At 39.1% G+C, this 21,469-nt stretch overlaps 1 protein-coding gene across 16 annotated transcripts in view; it reads right to left on the minus strand.

Moving 5' to 3' along the window:
• Nucleotides 1-21,469, minus strand: part of LOC118432506 (nuclear factor 1 A-type-like) — a 48,379-nt gene that overhangs the window by 23,214 nt on the left and 3,696 nt on the right. The window lies entirely within an intron of this gene.

A 21,469-nucleotide genomic window follows, 5' to 3' on the forward strand; every position in this document is an offset into this window, starting at 1 on the left:
ATAGTTTCACTCGAAACGTCTATCCGTATTTTTTATCCAGTTGTAGGGATTGAATTGTATTTGTATATTTTGGGGCTTCTCTTGTTTGTCTGTCTGTTCTTCTGTCTGTGTTTCCACAAACATCCCGATATACAAAAGGTTGTGGTACAGTATTGTGTGTGAGTAGGTTGACAGTTTTCAGATGAAACTGCCCCAAGAGTTTAGTGGACAATTGTTGACCACAGGAGAAGTGCTTTTCCATACTGGGTTGTGTCAAATAAAATGTTGTGTATTTTAGAGCAGAGCCTTATTCTGCAACTTTTCGTTTCCTTGTTATCAGGAACTACACGCTCTTTAGGAGGTCACAGGATGGGAACTTTCGTACCAAGAAAGCTGGAACCTCCTTTTTCTTTTAGTTTCATAATTCATTTCCCACTGGGCACAGCCAGGAACTAAATTCTTACTGAGTCATCATCTCACAACAGAAATAGGAAAAGCAGCTGCGATGATAGTCAAATTACAACATGTAAGATACAGCAATACTTAACTTTGCCTTCTCGCCCAAACTGTATAATTTTTGGGAGGGGGATATATTGCATAGTGACTAATGTAATAGAGGAAAACATTCAAATTGGTTTTTCTCTGCAGTTATCTCTGTATCAATATTCTAAATTCTAGTGATTGTAGTCGTAGTAACAACACTGTTAGTACATCATGCATGGCTATTTTTTTTTGAGTATCTGTATAAATACAACTAGCAACTTTGTCCCACAGAAACCAGTGATATGACAGCTAGATGAGTACCAGATGTACCCTGTCATGATTGATGTCCCACTTGCATGACCAGAATCATCTGTTCTCACAACTATCCCTGACAACAGTCTTGTTTATCCATTAGATACACCATGCTCATCCCCTGAGTCATCCTTCCTGATGAAATCTTACCTAGGATGAAGCTGAAACTATCCTAACGGTTCTGTTTCCTCAACACCACGCTTCCGGGAGGGGACCAAACGGTTCCAGCTGGTTCTGAAGGATTCTTTCATTGATTCGAGCTGACAAAAGCAGAACAAGAACTTCACTATTGTTATCTTATGTTTATTCATGTTTTTTCCTGTTGCTTGAAGTTTTCACATCGATTGATACTTTATTAGGATTCCACTTGAATGTCCTTATGGTAATATCTATGGTCCTATCAAACAGCCTTTGTGGGTCCATCCGTAATCCAATTTTTTCCTCCAAATTGTCTAGACCATTTCCGCCACTATCATCACTCATTAAGACTGGGCTAGAGTTTTCTATGGAAGATCTGAAAGTATCAGTACAAATAAGACAGAGGATTAGCACATGTGATGTAAAACCCACTTATACGCAGGGGTGACCCAATGGCTAAATATACTAACCACAGTGAAGCCTTATTGCACTTCTCGCTAACGAAAAAGCATCTTCAGCTGAGGTTGATCAGAAAGAAGACATATCACTTCTAAACACCAAAAAGTTTTTCCTGCTTTCAAATTCCTCTTACACCTGCAAAACTTTTGCTCCTTGCTTTTTAGCTTTTAGCTAGTCCTAACATTCTTCGCCTCAACAAATGAAGTCCATTTCATCTTTCAAACCTTAACTTAATTTTATTGAGAGGAATCTGTGCTGATAAAAAACACAAACAGGACACTAGATTCTAAGAAATAGTAGTAACGTCCTAACCCATGACTCATCCCCCCATGCAACAACTCACTCTGTCACAAACAGTTCCATTAATCTAAATGTCATGACCCCTTCTCTCTAAACCCCAGTTCCCAGCCAAACATGTTGACAACTTTCTGCCTCCTGTAGAAAAACAGCCCTGTAAAAAACACCCTGCTCTCTTCTGATTGGTTCAATTAGAGATACTCAAATTTGGTAGGATACTTCAAAACTTTTACAGAAAATAACAAACATGACCAAGTAACCAAATCCAAAGTTGAAAAACATCAAAATTGGTTTCAAGTTTAAAAACAGAATTGTCTGGAATTCCATCATAAGCGATTGTTTTCTCTGTTTATCCCTGTCTCATATTGCTTCTGGAGCTATCAAATTGTTTGTTACATACCTTACCCATAAAAGCAATTAGAACAAAACACAGTAATCTTCTATTGACCAATCAGAGAGGTGTGCATACATTATTTAATAGAGGGCATGTCAGAGGATGTTTATACAGTGCAGGTTGTTTTCAAGTTAAAACCAACCTTTTGCCCCCGGCCTTTGTTCAAGGTTAGTTTCCTGCCTGCTCTACTGACCTTTTCTTGTCAACAGATTATGAAAAAGCCTCTCCTGGGCACCATCAAGTCACTTACCTGTTTCAAAGGCCAGTTCATATGAACTTAAGTAACCCTCATGAACTTCACGCACTCTGTACCACTTTTCTATACTTAGTGGTTAGGAAAAACAGAATACCATCAAGATCAAGTTGATTCCATTGGAATAAAGGTAGGTGCTATGACAAATGCACTTAGTGAGAATAAAGTTGTGATAGAGTCCATTCCAAGACACCATGCGGATGTTTGTGGCCATTCTTTAGAATTGATTTTAAAGTTTTGCAATTATATGTCTAGGACATTTGATACTTCAGAAATATTTGTAACACTGTTTCAACTTTATAAATATTTCCCTGGTCCTGTAAAACTTTGGAAATATTCATCGTGTGGAATTGGATACTTCTAATGGTTTCTAAATAATGATAACAGCATTCTACCATTATTTACCATTTTCTACCATTTTCTACTATCTTTTGTAAATGGTTCAGTGGGCTGGGAAGATAGCAATTCACACATTCTTGCAAAGTATGGTTGGGTGCCATGTAACAATGGCCCTCCACAAAGGATCCACCAGTGCCCAGCAGTGAAATCTAAAAATATACAGATGCAACAATAGGGCTTACTTTTATGGGGGCAATAAACTAATTTAACCATTTGGCCAGGTTTACCATTTTTTGTAAATATTTGTAAATGTGAAATAATCACACAGAGGTTTCACAATAATTCTAAATAAAGATATTTTTGTACAGTAACTTTCAAAATGTTTCTAAAATATTCAAAGGAATTCAAATATATGCGTACTTTATCAGTCAATTTTTCAAAAATAATTTAATTATTGTGGCTCAGATATTCTTTTATTCAAAATAATTCAGACTAATAACAAATATCGCCTAAAAACCCTCATGGTGTCTTGGAATGGACTCTACAAAAAAAACTTTTTTTAATAATTTTGGACATACACATGGACAAAACGCTGACAAGAAATAAATTCTACCATCAAATAATATGCAATCCAACAATAATTTGACTGGTTCCTTCCTTGTTTGCAATGACTGCTAAAAGAAATCCTTAAGAACAATTGTTTCATATGAAATTCAGTTTACAAACTGAAGAATTAACCATGGTCATTGACAACCCCCATCCCAACTTTGGAACTGACTGGGCGTAGCAGCCAGAAATGTTTGCAAGTTTGGGCATGGCTTCCAAGTAGGTCAGTCGACTTGTGGAGTGGCAATGTAAGAACATCTTTCCTGACACAACATGCACAGATGACTCATTCTTATCCTGCCTGTTTCCTCTCTGCCAGAAACAAACAGAGTGATACTGATAGTCACTCCACAGAGGAAAGCAGGGTCAGGAAACGCACACTCAGTGGTCTTCAGGAACTTGACTCTCCCTCCGCCCACAGTGTTCTTTAGTTAAACTGTTCTCAATATGTGAGGAACTTTTATTCTGAAGATCTAAACTTGCTTTTTAAAACAATTTCTTTGTGATACTATACCTTTGTATACCTCTACATCCAGAATCTATAAAAATACGTCATAACAAGGGTTGATAAAAACATAGGCATGATAGCTATACCAAACGATTACTTGATAGTTGATACAGTCACTAGATTATTAATTTATTGAGACAAATTAAATGTATCTGTCTCAGACAGGAATGATTGGTGAACGTGCTTTGCATCCAGATTTGCAAATATTTGCTTGCATGTTGAGCTGTTGAACTTGGGATGCAAATATGTACAATAGTCAAGTTCAAGACTATGCAAATCATTACGTGATAAAATGCTGGATTAAAAAAGTAGTACAAAAAATTGTGCCCTTAGATTTCATAATAATACATGAAATACACTGATGCTTTTAAAGTTGTAGCTTGCAAAATGTCACCCAATATTGCTAAAAATAGATTTATGTTCTCCACTGAGGAAGATGATGATTGAAAATAGTGATCTTTCTATACAAAGAGCAGTCGTGCATGAAAGTTGCACACGTGTTTTCTAACAAGAATTGTTAATATTGACTTCAAATATAACTTTGAGCTTTGGATCCAAAGTAGCAAATTCAAACGTTACGGCCAAGTTCAAGAGTACCTAACCCAGATTGTATGACATTATATTATGATAAAAAATAGTGACGTTTCTATACAAAGAACAGTTATGCACGTGTCTTCTAATAACAATTGCTAATATTGACTTCAAATATAACTTTGAGCTTTGGATCCAAAGTAGCAAATTCAAACGTTACGGCCAAGTTCAAGAGTACCTAACCCAGATTGTATGACATTATATTATGATAAAAAAAAGTGACTTTTCTATACAAAGAACAGTTATGCACGTGTCTTCTAATAACAATTGCTAATATTGACTTCAAATATAACTTTGAGCTTTGGATCCAAAGTAGCAAATTCAAACGTTACGGCCAAGTTCAAGAGTACCTAACCCAGATTGTATGACATTATATTATGATAAAAAAAAGTGACTTTTCTATACAAAGAACAGTTATGCACGTGTCTTCTAATAACAATTGCTAATATTGACTTCAAATATAACTTTGAGCTTGGGATCCAAAGTAGCAAGTTCAAACAACGGCCAAGTTCAAGAGTACCTAACCCAGATTGTGTGACAGAATACTGCATTCAAAATCCCTTCTGTGCCTGAAATACCAGTACCACGGTAATGACCTTGGACATTCTTCCTCAGGGTCATCTCTGCAGTGCCTGTGATGTCCACTCTCTATGGGGCTGCCCTACATAGTGGACAGTCTCTATACAAACATGTTTACTCACTATCTTGTCAAGTAACTCTTTAGTTTATCAACTACAATCAAGAAAAAAAGATATTCAAAGAAGCAAGAAAAAAAGAGAAAGAAAACTCCAAATGCATTTTGATTGAATATTCAGATTTTATGGGTTCACTTGAAAAGCTAAATTGGCCATAGCTTATGTCAAAAGTCAGTTAAAAATATAGTTGAACTTGAAGTGTGGGCCTGGCCGTGTACTTTCACCCGTTCAATTCACTCCCCTTGACTACCACAAGCAGTGATAAATGTTTAACCAACACTGAAAATGCCATCTGTTGTTTCTGGCTCTGTGCTGTTGGAAGACTGGGATCACCCAGACTGGAGAAGAAAAATCATTTCTCTCCATCAGATGAACTGTTTATGCTTTATACTTTGTTCCATTTCCAGTGTACTTCCATGTACAGATTTAAATTGTTCAACATTAATAAAAGTTTGTGGATTGTGTTATTTTTCAGATGGTTCCCCTTTTAAAATCAGTCTTGTTAGCATTTCAAGATGATTCAATTATGTGCAATTGTCCTTTTTCCAATCTTTGTAAACTCAGCAACCAGAAAACAGTCTTACTACCATATCAGGTACTGTGGAATCAACAGACTCATTCTGCATTCTGGACAAGTGCCAAGTGGGAGAAAGGTGACTAAGTGACTATAGGTGGCAGGTCGCCTTTATGCTTTAGTCACTCCCTCCAAACTTCACTATTCAGGAAAGGGGCTGGGTCTAAGTTTTCAACTGCCTTGAACCGTGGTAGTGTTTCTGTCAGCCTCAAATCTCAAGTTCATTGTGACACAGAGTTCTGGGATATATAAAATGGCTTAGGGTTTAGGGTCAGAGTGCTATAAATGAGAGATAATGAAATAAACTAAATTTTCATTAACACTTATTGTGTTTTGTAAATCTTTAAACTTTTCTGGTGGTCTAATTTTTGTTATAACCATTCCATTCACAACACGGTAGGTATGCGTTTCCAATGTACCAACCTTGCTACAGAATCAGTTCAATTAAACTGAAAACAGCATTAAAATCTCTCTTTTCCCTCACATATTTGACATCTTTGCTTTACCTAATCTAAACGGTTGAGTCAGATTCAGCTTGAGTCTCAATCAAACTTTACCTCTGGCCAACCATGACTTTCACAGTTGTTCTGTGTGCTTCAGCAGGGCTCCACCCTCCATGAGGTCAAAGTTCATACTAACCATGAACATGAACAGGAAGCCCCTACTGGGCATGCCTGGGGTTGACGACCTGTAGGGTGTGTGTGGATAAATGGAAGCACCACATGCTCCGCTATGTTGTCCACTTAACTCAAAGGCTGTTGACATGAAAGGGAAAATTCTACGTATACCTTCTTTCCGTTTCGTTCCTTCACGTAGAGCGCTAATAACGCTAAATTAGGTGTGAATCTACTTCTTTAGACAGGCTGAACCAGGGTAGCCAGCTCACAAACTCAGTGCCCAATGTTCATGTTCAAAAAGATTTCTCATATCATTATACCATATTAGAGACTGATTAGTCAAACCATGTCACAGACTTTCCAAACACTATCCCTTTATTCACAATAAACCCTCACAATACTTGCCAGTACCAAGAATTCCTCCATAACATCTGAAATGTACAGTATAAACATCACAAAGTGGTTCATACCCAATGCAATAGGGCTGCCTATTTTTGAGTGCTTGAACTTCATTATATCCATTTGTATCTTATATTCAGTCAGTTCAGTTCAGTTCTGTGAGTTCATCCTCAGAGAGGTGGCATCAGCATCTCCACCTGTTTCTGTCCAGCATGATTGAATTCAGTCAAATTTAAAAAAAAAAATGATAACTAAAATGTAGAAATGTGTATGGGCTTAACAGTAACCAGGCGAAAATCTGTTTATGCCTACAAGGCTTGTTTTATCCTTGACCCAAAAATATTTTCAGTGTCCCACAAAAATGCCCAATGACTGTGACAAACAAACCTACTTTGCTCTGACTATTGTATACAAAGGTAGGATTATGGGCGTGGAGTTTTGGAGGTGTTACCAAAACTTACCTTGCACACATTGCACTCACTGACTTTCATTGTGCATTTAACTATACATAATGAGTGTACATGGCTAACAGGTAGAACAATACTCAGTGGGCTGTCCCCAATTGTTTCCTCCTAAGAGTATATCGTCTGAACCAGCCCTTGCTTCTGGCTGCGGGGAGGATTATAGGAGATGAGTTCAGCTTGAGGCTAATATCAACAATAGTCCGTCTGGCTGGTACACATGAGCAGTGTTGATGTCTGGGCAAGATTGGCTTTGACTTGGGAATGGCGGCGCGTTCCTTCTGTAGTCCTCACAACCTTTCCATCACATTTTTTCCATAATCACTGGATCATTCCGATATGAGTTAGACTTAAATGACCAATGTGTCTATAGAAGTACTCCTTAAAAGAATATCTATCATATCTTTCGTCCAACATTTTCCTGAAGGGGTTCAAACTGTAGGAAATAAGTGACAGAAATCAAAGAAGCTGTTTTCAACCACCACATTTCAGACCTCAAAGTTCCCAAGGATTGCCATACTCTAGAGTGTCACTCTGGCTCTTGTGACTGGAGGCTGGCATGAATGACATAGAAGTCCCCCTGCCACCCTCCCCCATGAATTTTACCAGTACATTTAAGAGAAGCCCCCTCAGTGAGAGTTCTGCCGACCTCCAAGTTCCCATGGATTACATCAGTCTCCAGCGTCTGGCGCTTGTGACTTGGGGCTGGAATGTCGCCTCCTTATCTCTGACAAGTTCCTTATGGATAATGTGACCACATATATCGCCCTTGACCTATTTGCTGAAATTGCCAGCTGGCAGCAAGCATCATAGTGTTGAGCACTTCGAAAAAAGACAGCGTTAAGACCTAAGGTCCAGACCAAATCTGCCTGTTTCACAAAGAATCTTGAAAGGTTTGTTAGTTTGTTTGTTTTGAATACCCGGTAAACCAAATTATGGCGTAGGACCCCTACTCTTTGCAAAAAGTGCGGTGGGTTCTTTAACATGCTTGGGGTGTGGCTCTTCTCAAACATGGGACCTCCATTTAACGTCCTATCTGAGGGATGACCCTAACTGTAAGTAGGCGCTCATGTTTACCTGAGTGAAGTGAGGAAAGTGGTGTAATGTGCCTTTCCCAAGGGCACAACATCAGAGCCACATCAAAGGATTCGAACCCAGAACCTCTGCTACCCTGCAGATTGCGCCACCTGACACCAATTGACTTTCATTAAAAGGATAGGACCCTCATCTATGGCATATAAAATCTTGACTGTTTTTGCAGACTTAATAAAACTTTGGGGATCTTTGGCCAGCATTGTTTGAAGGTGTATGTGCTTTGTTGCACGTTCACTGTGCATAGTCAATGAACAGCCAGTACATATCGTGCCAGCGTCTGGGTTGGATGGGACAGAGGGCATTGTATAGATATTTGGGATACAGATGACATCATCACAACAGGTTACTGACCTTAGCCAGTCACAACCAATACAAGATCTCATTTTTCAACCAACAAAACTGTCTCCATCCAAATGAAGTGAGAGAGATGATTCCTGAATACAGCTGTGTGCTTCCATTCAACTTGGTTAGAAGTTTTACTGCAGGGGAGGCACCCATGAATAATGTAAACCTATTTCCGCCAACATCACGTGACGCTATAAAACTTTTACTCCCATCTTTATAATTCCCTTTTATAAGATGAGACCATAAATAACTGTCCTAGACAAGATTAGTTAGCATTGATACCACACCCAACCCCTTATGCAATGTGGCCCTACTTAATTACTACCAATGGCATGATAACTGACCTATATCCCACAGTGGAATGAACTGTCAGGCATATCCTCCCAACACTGAGTACAACTAGAAGTGCCACAAACCACATTGGACCTCTGCCCAAGAGAAAAAGTTGGCAGAAACCTCTCTCAGGGAAGCCCCTCATAACACAGTGTCTCAGGCAACAGTAAATAAATTCTTTGTCTAAAACCGCAGAGGACGTACAACAATACATTCCTTGGCACCCTGCCTGGAACAATACCTACACACCTGAGCCCACAGGTGACAAAGGAATGCAGCTTAACATTGTAGACATTTCTCCTGCAGTGAAAAATGCAGAACTTCAGCAGCAATCTTTTAAATCTTTTTACTACAGGTTATGTAAATGATCAATACTAGCGAACACTAACATATAACATCTTAAAAGTACCCCTACTCTCTGTACATCTCATATTTATGACTGGATGTTTTTGGCACCCCAATCCATTCATACATGGTGTCAGACTTGGACATAGGCCTAGAAATACACAACTGGGACTTGGAATAGCCCTGGAACATTCTGGCACTGAAAAGGCGGGAAATCCCCCTAAATTCTGGCACTTAGGTGGTAATGTGGAGGTAACATAAACAGTTCATAACAATATATAGTGCAAAATTCATAGAACAAATTTTGTGCTATCTCTTTTTTAGCAAAATAGCCCTTGAAGGAAATAGAGGTGAGCAAAAATATTGTTATATTTTTTGTCTTATAAACTGAACTATGTTATACAAAAGACATCTTTTTATCTTAAATTATGATCAATTAAGTACAATGTAAGTGAATGAGAGTGAACGAGTGAGTGAGTGAATGAGGGACTAAGTGAATGAGAGAATGAAAAAGTGATGAGTGAGTAAGAGTGATTAGGAGTGAGTGAGTGAGTGAGTGAGTGAGTGAGTGAGTGAGTGAGTGAGTGAGTGTGCCAGCAAGTGGCTTCAAATTAAACTAAGGAAATGATATAAATCTAGACTGTTCTCTGTGAAGTCTAACACTAAAAGACATATCCTGTTTTGATAAATTGTCTGTGTTATTTCAGTAACAGTGGGTTCCTGTTTCTTTACAACACAAACTGTCCATCAAAACATCCCCACGGTTTATGTTCTTTCCACTCTATAAATTTCAGTATAAAAACTTGACTGAGCAAACTTACTTTCAAGAGTAACCACAAGAACCTAAGTCTAACATTTGTCTCACAAGAAGCTAAGTCTAACATTTACCTGAATCTCTCATAGAGTATGAGTTTGCCTGCATCCACATCTACTTCCTAGATGTTATCATCTAATTGGTCAAAACTTTGCTGAGGAACATATTCAAATTGCATGCTTATCTGCCCCATGTCTTTTTTTCTCTTTACCACAGGATCTAAATTATACAAAATTCACAATTTATCATAGCTAGGATTGTTCAGGTTTCTCCTTGAAATTAAATGAAAGGTCTTCCAAATTTTTCAAAGACTTTCCATCGGAATATCGTGGATTTTAGAAAGCTCAGTGGTTTTTGGTAACATGCTGTGGAATCAGTTGGGACCAGATAGGAGGTTTCCTTCAGCAGGTAGGTACAAGTTTCAGTCATGATAAATCCTCACTTTGCTTGATTGGAATCGATACCTAATCCAGTCTACCATCAACTTGACTTTCAGCGGCTGTTCCATCCACTGTTCTTCCTCCCCTGGATGTACCAACAATCCAAACATGTCATGATATACTGTAAATGCATTTAAGTTCACTGTGGTTTTAATTTCGCGGTAGCACCATGCACTTTAGTCTCTTACTGCCAAGGAGAAATGTTCGTGGTAGTTTTAATTTCGCGGTGAAGCAGCCACCGCAAAAACTGCGAACATTAAACCACCGCAAAAGTTTCTGCATTTACAGTGACCAACTTTTCACTGTCTTTTCAAATTTTCATGGCAAGGCCAGTACGTCAAAACATGTAATATAGTTGGAACTTAACAACTGTAGATATCTATTCCATTGTAAGGAGCAATCAACACAGTCCTTAGCTTACAGTAGCTAGCAAAATATGGGAATTTCATTCAGCTATTGTCTAAAATTCTCTTGGGGACTTAAGGGAAGATTTAGCTAGCTAACGAACGTGCAACTTTCTGTCCGTGTTATAACTGGTGCTGTTTTGAGTTCCATACAGGCATCAATGCAACAGATTATCCAACTAGCACTGTTGAGTAAGCCATGAGAGACCAAATTAACCTCAGCCGACCCTACCTTCGTCATAACAAAGGTATGAATTAATGGGACTGCCAAAATAACTGCTTTGTCTCTCACAACTTTCACCCTGCCCTGCTGCAAACAATTCAAGTCTGGTACATCCAGTGAAAACACAGCAGAGAAGGGTTACAACTTGTCATAATGAATGTGAGAAATGATTGTAAATCTTTAGCAATCTTTTAGCCATAATCAATTAGGAAAATCCCATGCTCTATAAATTATGTGTCCTCCTGCTGAGGCCCCCTCCTGACACCTTTCGGGGTCTGAATTGAATTGGGTTTTATCATCCACCCTACCAGTGGGACTCCCGGGCATAATTTATTTATGTTGCTGAGGGAACAATCAATAAATCTACCCAGTCCTATCAACCTTGACCTTGGTTGCCATTCCTGTCACTCTACTCACCCCCCATTGGAACTGTCAGCTTCTCATCATTATAACTTCTCTGGTATGGACCATTTTTTATAATCAGGGTTGAAATAAAGATCTGATTAGGACAATTTCAGTAAGTAGGAGGATACTGTAAATGCATTCATTTTTGTAGGGATCTGCAGAAGGAAGGGAAAGGATTTTTGCAGGAGAAAATAGTAATGTAGTGGTTTAAATTCATACAAAATAGTAATGTAGTGGTTTCATACAATATTTGTGGTTTCATAATTTCATGGTGAGGTAGTCACTGCCAAAATAAAACCACCAAGAACATTTCAAGATATACAATAGTCATGACAAATAACTGGGAGGTTATCAAATTAAAAGGTAAGAAAAAGATCGATTCAAGACATATACAGGGCTGCCTACTTCTGAGCTTGCTATATATGAAATAGCCCCCAGGCCACAGACACACAGACACATTAATTCTTCATCATGCAAAACTGTAAAGCAGAAAGCTGCTGGACCGACTCATTAAAATGCACACATTTCAGGCATATTTCATACTGACCATCCCATTTACTAAGCAAATACAAAAGAAACTTTTAGTATGCTCATAATTTTGACTAATTGAGACAACTGCATACAAGGCAGCTGCCACCCATGCAACTGTCTAGTACTGAAAGTATTAGACCAGTAAAAGATTATGACTAGCATAACTTCACCTCTGGACAGAATGACGAAGCCAAGAAAATTAAATGTTTTGACATTTCTACTGTAATATCTTGTGAAGACTGAGAACTCTCCAATGCTGGCATATGAGTTGTTCATGGATGATCAGCCAAGACCACAACCACCTGTTCACATGTGACTTAAACTGTTACACCTCCTTTTTAACCAGAGGCTGTGACCAAAGAGCGACCACCAAATATTTGACAGGTTGCTCAACAAATTATATAGGCAAATAACAGTTCCTTCACATTTTGTATATTTTGTTGTCTTTCAAACCATACTTTTGCACATAATGTTCCAATGTACATCAATCACCATCCAGTTGAAATTAGGCCTTTCTAAGTTTCTTAGTGATGGTAACTTTGCCTCAAACTTTCAAATACACCAGAGATGCCCTGCGGGTGAAGCCTTTGAGCTCGCAAGTCACAAAAACAATCATAATTGGCCATTATTATATGCAATCCTAATTGGTACTTTTGAAATGCTATCATAATTGGTAGTTCAGAAATGTGTATGTCTAAAACTTTTGTTGGTGTGACTTGTGGATCAGCGGGCAATCTCGATCAAAGCCACGAGCACGGAATTAGCGGAATCCTGCTTCGCGGCAGACGGATCAATAACCGACTTTCCACCTGGCTCTCTCTCACCATTAAATCAGCAAATTGTACAATCAAAGCTTGCAGTCTAGACATGCTAACTTTGCTACTAGTTTTCTCGCTCTTCCAACAATATTCCCCACCCCACCCCTGTTCTTTATGAGCTGTATCTAATCCATATTCCATTTGTCATATCAGCAGTGGGAGCAGTGATGTAGCTGATGTTAGGTGAAGCATGCAGCCGGTGAATGGAAGAGCCCATCTGTATTCCACATACATACCAGACAGACAGAGCAGGTCTATCTGTATTCCAGGCTGCGCTTTCCCTCCACGTCTCAGACTGCCACGTCTGCTCCGCTACCTGCTTGTTCAGAAAAATCTTTACCTACGCATCTGTTGGAGAGATTGGGTACCTATTAGGGAGCTCAACTTCTCTGTCTGCATTACGCCACTGCATTAGATTAGAAGCACAGTCTGACCTGCTTAGCACTTGAGAACGTGAGCATAAGTACGAACGTCAGCTTTCAACTTGAGAGAAACTTCTTCAGAGTGAACTTTGAAACTTTTGTGTAACCATACAAAAGTTGAGCAGAAAGTTATGACGATAGTACACGCACTACTTTTCTCCTGTGGCATACATCAGTGAAGTCTCTGTACTTTGTGAAAGTTTGTAGAAAAACTTTAAATGTATTGTCACTTGTTTCCTTGATTCACCAGTGATGAACATTACAATCATGGCAAATTAGGACTAAGATTAAGAATGACATTTGTCTGTCTGTCCACCACTCATTTTGTCTGCAAGTCATATTTCTCAAGATTCAGGTGAGACCCTGACAAACACATGTTGATTTGGTGTCCTTGGATAACCTACAGTTAAAAATGTCATCACTGACAGTTTGGGCTGTACCATTTAAGCCTTCCTTGGGGGATAGTCAGGAGAATATGTCCCTTTTTATTTCATTTAAAGCTACATCGTTTTATCATATCCTGATTGGTTCAAACATTCCTTAAGGTTACGTTAGCTTAGGGCAAAACTTAAAATTGAATGGTAGCCAATATCTTAATTTTTTTCCATTCCATACTGCCGCTTATGCCATTACTAGAAATGGTATACAACTTCAAACAACTTTGCTCCCACCACACACACACATACACAAAAGAATTTTTCTCCTTAGTAATATTCCCTCTTTGACAAGCATCTGGTTTTCTGCACTACCCCACCTCATCATACATCTGTTACAGGGCTTTGGTGTCCTCCGGACGACTATTAAATATCTGAAGAGTACGGACAAATTGAACGATCTGTGACCTCCCCGCCATCGCTATTGTTCCCAGGTATTTTCCACGACATTTGTCTTCCATCGTCCAACCCCTGGTGACGCAAGAGTCCAATCAAACAACAGCGAGGCATAAGCCCCTGAGCCTCTCCAGAAGTCATTAACAGCAGACTTTCATTAAGTGTGCGGGCTGACATCTAACCCACTAGCCTACAGAGTCTGCGATAAACAAAACCGTAATAGGCAAAGTGGACGAGCTACGTGACGAGACATTCGTCTGCGACAATTGTCCCGCGCACGCAGATCCATGCGACACCTTGGTGACCTATCAGTGGGACAGAAGTTTGGAAGAAATTGTGACTGGGTGTTGCATAACAGAAGTACTGAACTTGACGGCATTGCCTATTAACTTTCAAGAAACACATGTAGCTGTTGGTCTTCACCTCCCTCACATGTTCTGAACAGCCAATTAACACAAAGTACACAACCTCCTTTGGTCGTTCAAGTACAACAAAGATGCAGTTGACTAGCAACTTTGTGCCTTGACACTGCTTAGCTATACACTTAAAGTGAAGAAAGTCCATGTGGCAACAAAGATATAAATCAAACAGTTTTGCAGCTTTTCTTAGCTTTATTTCCTGTGAATACATCTGAAAGTCTCCTAACATTGTCAAAGCAAAGGAATAAACAAATCTTGCTTAATACTAGATTATAAACCCCTGATAATTTAAAAGCATCCATAAATTTTCAGAGATTAAACTGATCCATTTGGTCCATAACATGATTTAAATCTATGCATTTATATTCCCACAACTGCTGATGTACCAAAATACAAAAAAAATAGATAAACGTTAAGAGGGATTTAATAAATGAATAAGATTGAATGTAAGGTTAACGCCTCTTGAAAATTATTGCCAGTTAAGCTGACAGTGAGTAAATTAACTGCGTTAAGAATCCATTCTGTTCAGCTGCAGTCAGACGTTTTTATTGCTTTCACCTGGGGCGACCTGAGATCTTCATACATTCGAGATTCTTCCAGCTGAGCTGGCCTTCCATTCATCTATCAGGGCAGCGCAGCCGCGGTGCGTACCTCCAGTAATCATCCCGTGCACTTGATCACAATTACATCTCCCAGGCTCCCAATAGATGTCTGGCCGCTATGCTAAACAGCCGGGAATGCTGGGATTATTATGGATGACATGACAATGCTGTCTGCATGAGAACGAGGCAGTGGCCTTCATTCCATCACCAAACCAGGCAAGACTGGACCATCGCAGGGCAGAATCTTAAACTTCAAAGTCAGATCTCAATGGGAGATCCTTTTGTAATCTCAAACCTCTCAAATCTCATCAGACCACATATTTTCTGCTGTTGCTGTAGAAAATGTAAGAAAGCCCACTCTAAGAACCAGTGATAGAAACTGTTCAAGTTCAAAACCACAGCCAGCTTATTTTAGGACTGCAGTAGAATCTATTTTTTGCCCACATAAATCATTAATTATTAAGTCATTTATCAAGAGGTGTCTATAGGGTGGTGCCTCTGGCGCTATGCCCATCTGAATAGATGGAGATAAAATCCAGCAGCTGAAAATTGATTTCAACAGCTCTGATTAAATCAGTATCCCCAGGGAATATGGGTCCAACTGAGCTATCAAGTCTCCAAAGTATACTTCATATTTTTCTCATTTTGTGGAGATCAGTATCTTTGAAAATAATATTATCAATTCTGTATTGGTGATATTTTCGCATTTGCCATTCCTTCAATTCTGTATGAAAACTATTTTCCAAAAGGCAAGTATATGTATTAAGCCAGTTCTGATTTTAAAATTTTGGCTCCAAATCATGAAACAATTTTGCTTCCATCTCTCCAGAATATTTCCAGAATACCCTTTTCTGCCCTCAGCTGGGAAATATTTGACCTGTTAGGCCTACTGAAATATACAGATGTGTATTCCAATGTGTATTCCATACAGATTTCTGAACCATGACTTATCATTCACACCTCTGATGGTCTCTCACAGCAAGAAGTTTCAAACAACCTCACGTCTTACAGCCATATACCTATAATATATGTACGACATGAGATAGCATATACTAGGCTTGTTATATAGGATCAAGGGGGTTAACACTTTAACCTATTTGATGGAAGGCAGACATTCATGTACATGTATAAGGTGAAGGATTCTGCCTCTCAATTTTTGTGGGTGAGACTAATAAAATCTATGGGGCAATGAAAAAATAGGACAAGAACGAACAATCATGTGTAAGAAACTTGGCAGACATAAATGAGGAAAAATATGGGAAATGTGTTGAGTGCATACTAAAAAAGAAATGCATGAATATTTCCATACCCTTGATGGTACTGTCTGTTTAGTATTCCCTACACATGACTTTGAAGTTCAAGGGCGGCAGACATGACCGTAGTTTATGACATCATTACGCACTGGGACTTCTCCCTGTTCCACCTGGCCACATTCCAAAGCAGGTAGACAAAACCTTCTTCAAGATTCCAACCAACTAAGACAGAAGGGCACACAAACAGCTGAACTTTGTTAATACCTCTTAAAATTTTAAGTTGGTCATCAGTTGGAACAACTGTGCCTCGCTTGCTTTGACTTTCTCCAGAAAAAACAGCAAGATCCCCACAGGTTCCCTCAATCCTTGACCTTCTTAAGTTCCTTGAAGTTTAATGTGAAGGTTATTTTCTTTTCTAATCAAGCTTTGGAAGGTTCCAGCCAGTAACAGGGGACTAGGATAAAATAAGTGTTGGTGTTTCAAATCCCTGATGTTTATATCTCTGAATAGATGAGACAGGAATCTTCTCCACTGTAGTGCTTGGATCACAACCATCTTCTCTGTCATCATTAGAAACATTTACCAGTACTCAAAGGGTGCATAGTAACCATATTTTGTGAGCACAATTCCTGACAAAACCTGACATTCTTTCTGAACTTAAGCTTCTCTGTTTTTTCACTGTTTGACATATGAATCAAACAGGAATGTTTCTTAACGTCTCCTAATGGTGTGTCATGTCTTAGTTTCTTCTGACAGTTAGTGAGCACGCCTGCCACACCCCCAGGCCCGTTAGCGCCACACCCACCACTCCCTCCCAGCTAAAACAACCCTAAATGTCAGGGATGACTCACTCTCCAAATGTACTACATGTGGTGCAAAAACACTTTTCTCAGAAGGGACCGGGAAGGAAGGGTACCATCAGTCAATGTTAGCAAATCACCCATTTCCTCCCAACCCTGCTTCTAATCAGTGGATCCCTTAGGGGTTAGGTGTACACAATACTGGACTTTCACTCCTCTTTTTACATCCTGCACACGCCCTCAGGTTCAAGGGCATCAGGTCCTGAGGGGTCACTAACTATCAGATTCTTCTCTGCTGATAAAACATAGACACTCCTACTGGGACAAAAGTTTGGGATGAATTCTTTCAACCTGAAGGAATTATTTCCTAATTAGGCTTATCTAAATTGGCAAAATAAAGTATGGTACCTATTCTTCCTGTTTTTTCCTGATTTCTGCAGCCCCAGATGTGACAAAAAACAAGTGAAAGGAAAATGAACAGTGCTAATACCTTTGCTTTCACACCTAATTACTCATTATTGACTACCTTTGTTGTGCAAATTTCTGGAGAAAATAATGAGGTACTACAGGTAGAGAAGTCATTGTGGAGGGTCACTGGAAACAACTAAAATTAGAGTTTTTTACTATCCACTATACTTGTAGACTTTCTCTATACTTCTTATCTCGACTGTATCTTCCACTGCTATAAAATTAATCTGTTCCACACTGTTCCACCATGGCACAGTGAACTGTATGACTCAGACATTGGTCTTAATAAACTTCACATTCACCAAATGAAAAGCAGCTTTACAAAACCTCTCAGGACGCCAGAACATCTATCAATGACTACTCTTTTTTCACTGCCAAGTCTGACATCTGGTTACCCCATTCCATAGAGTGTATCACTGTCAAAGGTCCATCAGGGTATGGGGTACATGGACAATAGGCAATGGGGTTATCAGAGGTCGTGGTGGTTTGAAAACTGACATGTTTGTAAACATCCAAATTGGCAGGAAACCAAGGAAGGGGGCTTGGCACAGACAAACTGATTTTGTGCCAAAGTAACAAAAGGTTATCAAACACAAAGAGACAACAAATCCGCTAAAGCTTGCATTTACTTGAAAACTTCACGATGTATGTCCAAAAGCAAACATGTGCCAAACACTGCTGCTAAAGGCTATCTAATCTGGCATTCATAACTGTGGTCACAAATGATATGTAGTCTATGAGTGATATCCTGTCCTGCAGGAAAAGTAAAAGTTCCAGAAACTTACAATAAGTTTTCCCCACAAGTTACAAGTTTCTACATCTTCTATTCATCTTGTTAAAATGTTCTCACCACAGCATATGTCCCAGCTCTATGGAGTAGCATCTAATCTTCCAGTTGAGTAGATATTTTATCAGCAGTACAAAAGGGCTATAGGGGATGATGCCTCAGCGTCAAGACAGAATAATGGATCCATTCTTTTCTTTTATCATAGTTTGCCAAAAAAACAGATTGAGAGATTTACCTGATAAGTAATTGGATTTGTCTGGCCTAATGACTACCTGTCAAGATCCATGCTTGTCCCTGTCACTGAGGGGAGAAGGACCCGAGGTGGGATCACTTCCCCAGACTTGGGTTAGAAGGTAAGAAGGTTACTCCAGTTTTTTGTGACAGAAACGTTACTCTGAAGAAAACTTCCATTACTTGGCAAGGCAGCGACCAGAAGGGTAGGGTTACACTTCTGTGTGGTGAAACTTGCCAAGAGTTCTTTTCTCTGTTAAAACTCTGGCAGAGAACGCAGTCTGTTTCTCCATAGGGTTAAAACCAAGGTGGTTAAGGGTACATCATTTCTGGAACTTTATATGCCAAAGGGAGGAGATAGTCTGGCAATTTAATATGTTGCAGGCACTCGCTTTAAAACCTAGACATTAAGCTGTCAGAAATGGGAACACTTTCTTCACTAAGAGACTGTCTGGAAATTTGTGATGGAACAACAAGAAAAGTAGTTCCTTAAAAAAATTGCATTAGCTAGGCAGTCATTTAAAGCAATGTACTTTTGACTCTATCTTAGATTAAGGTACAATTCAAGTATATCTTGAGCAAATCCACTTTGTCAGACACTTGGCATAAAAGGCTTTGTGGAGAGGTATTTTTACAAAGTCTGTATTCGTCCTAATTCAGGCTGTCTGCTGTGTCTGGCTCGGGCAGCCCCCTGCTGTAACCCACCACCACCTGAATACTGATCAACACCTGCGGGATTCTTCCTCCAACTTCCAGTCTGGAAGACTGGTCTTCTTACTTCAGTGTCTTGACCTTCCTTATATAACTGTCTTGCACGAAGTCTACGTTCACCAAGGGATTCGCCTGGCACTTCTAATAAGACTATGCATCAAGTTTCTGAACATGAAATTGAAAAAAAAAATCCAATGGTTGTGTTAAGGGACAAGCTGTGCTGTCTACAAGTAGACATCACAAGACTAATTTCCAGACAAATCTCTCAATCAATAAATATGCAAAAATTGTTGGGATAAATCAAAATTATTGATTTCAATATGACTACCAGTCTATTTTGAACCTCCCTTACTTTCTCAGCCGATGAATTCACTTATATTATGTAACTAGTGCACATGGATACATATCAAACATATCCAACCTGTAAATAATCATAAAATGGGTACACAAACTTGCATTTTTTTTAATCATTCTAGACTGCTATCAGCCTATCTGGCCTCACATTTCATATTTCAGTCATATTTTCAACTGTAGACTCTGCATCAATGGATTCTTTTTTAACCTTGGAAAATACATAAATCAGATATTCTTGGTAAATCTCATAAAAGAATCTTTTTGAGATTTATCTTGTTGACTTCTTGTGGTAGACATGTATGAATTGCTTAAGACAAACAGAATGTAGATTAATGTTCATCTTTCAATGTCACAGCGGCAAACTTCTTATTTACTTCCCTTCCAGCATGTCAGCATGCCTACAATCATCAGAACCTCCAGGAACCAACCTTCCATTGGACAAACAGATCCTGCCATTAGCAGACAACCCAGAAATGAGTCAAAATGGTCATTAATCACTCTTCAAGTACACAAGGGTTATGGGAGGTTACCCCTTTTGTTGTAGGGGGTTACGCCTTTTTCACAGACACCACTGTCCTTTTTCTGAGACCAATAAATGTTGGTGACGGAATCTATCTTACCATAAGCTGCACCTAGAAACCAGCTGGGTTTGAAAAGGGAAGAAATACCACCATGCTATTTGACTGGGTCAAGGCCTCGCATGGCCTTATCAATCCACAGCCAGAGAAACTAGGCCAGGGCGAAACACAACCCACATGTTCCAAACCAGCAAGAATATCATGCTCCGCCTAAAGCCATATATGTGCTTCACTAACCTTTGACAGTCCTGTCCAACAAGTCACATCAACTATAAAATCTCTCAAAAAAAGATATGAAAAATACGAGAAAACTTGAATAACTTAATAAGGCAAAATAAGCTCTTACAAGAACTAAAATGAATACCACAAGGCAGAGTTACTGGTCAAACAAGTCAGTTAAAATTGTCTATCATTCAATGAAACCTTGAGACTGTACTGTATAGAACCAGACAGATAATACATAGATATTATCTATCATATCCATTTCTGTGATTTTCTAAAAGTTGCAGTTTAACAGCCTCACACTGCATACATGGACTGAGAGGAAACTTCCACTATCTCTAGGAACTTACAGACAATGCCTTAGAATAGTAACATTCTCAGTTTTAACTTAAGCCCAGTGACTTTGGTCCCAAATTGTTGCATGTCAGTCAACACATGCCATCTGCAACAAGCAGATATCTACTGATAACCTAAAAGAAAACCATTGACCTTCATGGACTCAAGAATGTAAAAGGCAGTCCAGCCAGTTTGGTCTGTCACCCACAACATCGTGACACATGTCAAATTGCTGTCTTCCAAGCTAGTGTTGAACATGGTATTTCACTGTCAAATGGGAAATGCAACAAATTTCAGTTATCACTTATCTCATACGTATCTAAAATGTCAAGGTGACAAAATCATCTCATATGTATTTAAAATGTCAAGGTGACAAAATCATATATAACAACATCAGATATGCAAAAATGTTGACACACACGTGTGCACACACACCATACCTCTGAAGACTACAGTTGTAGAGATGGTGAGGGGGTGGGGGTAGATTATCATCATGCCTAGAAAAAATTGTAAGACTAACAGACACAGAATGGCCTTACAGTGGAAGAAAATTGTCAAATGAAAATGCTGGACTGCCCCTTCAAAATTTTACCTAACG

Source organism: Branchiostoma floridae, chromosome 15, assembly GCF_000003815.2.
Source record: "Branchiostoma floridae strain S238N-H82 chromosome 15, Bfl_VNyyK, whole genome shotgun sequence".
Lineage (NCBI taxonomy): Eukaryota > Metazoa > Chordata > Leptocardii > Amphioxiformes > Branchiostomatidae > Branchiostoma > Branchiostoma floridae.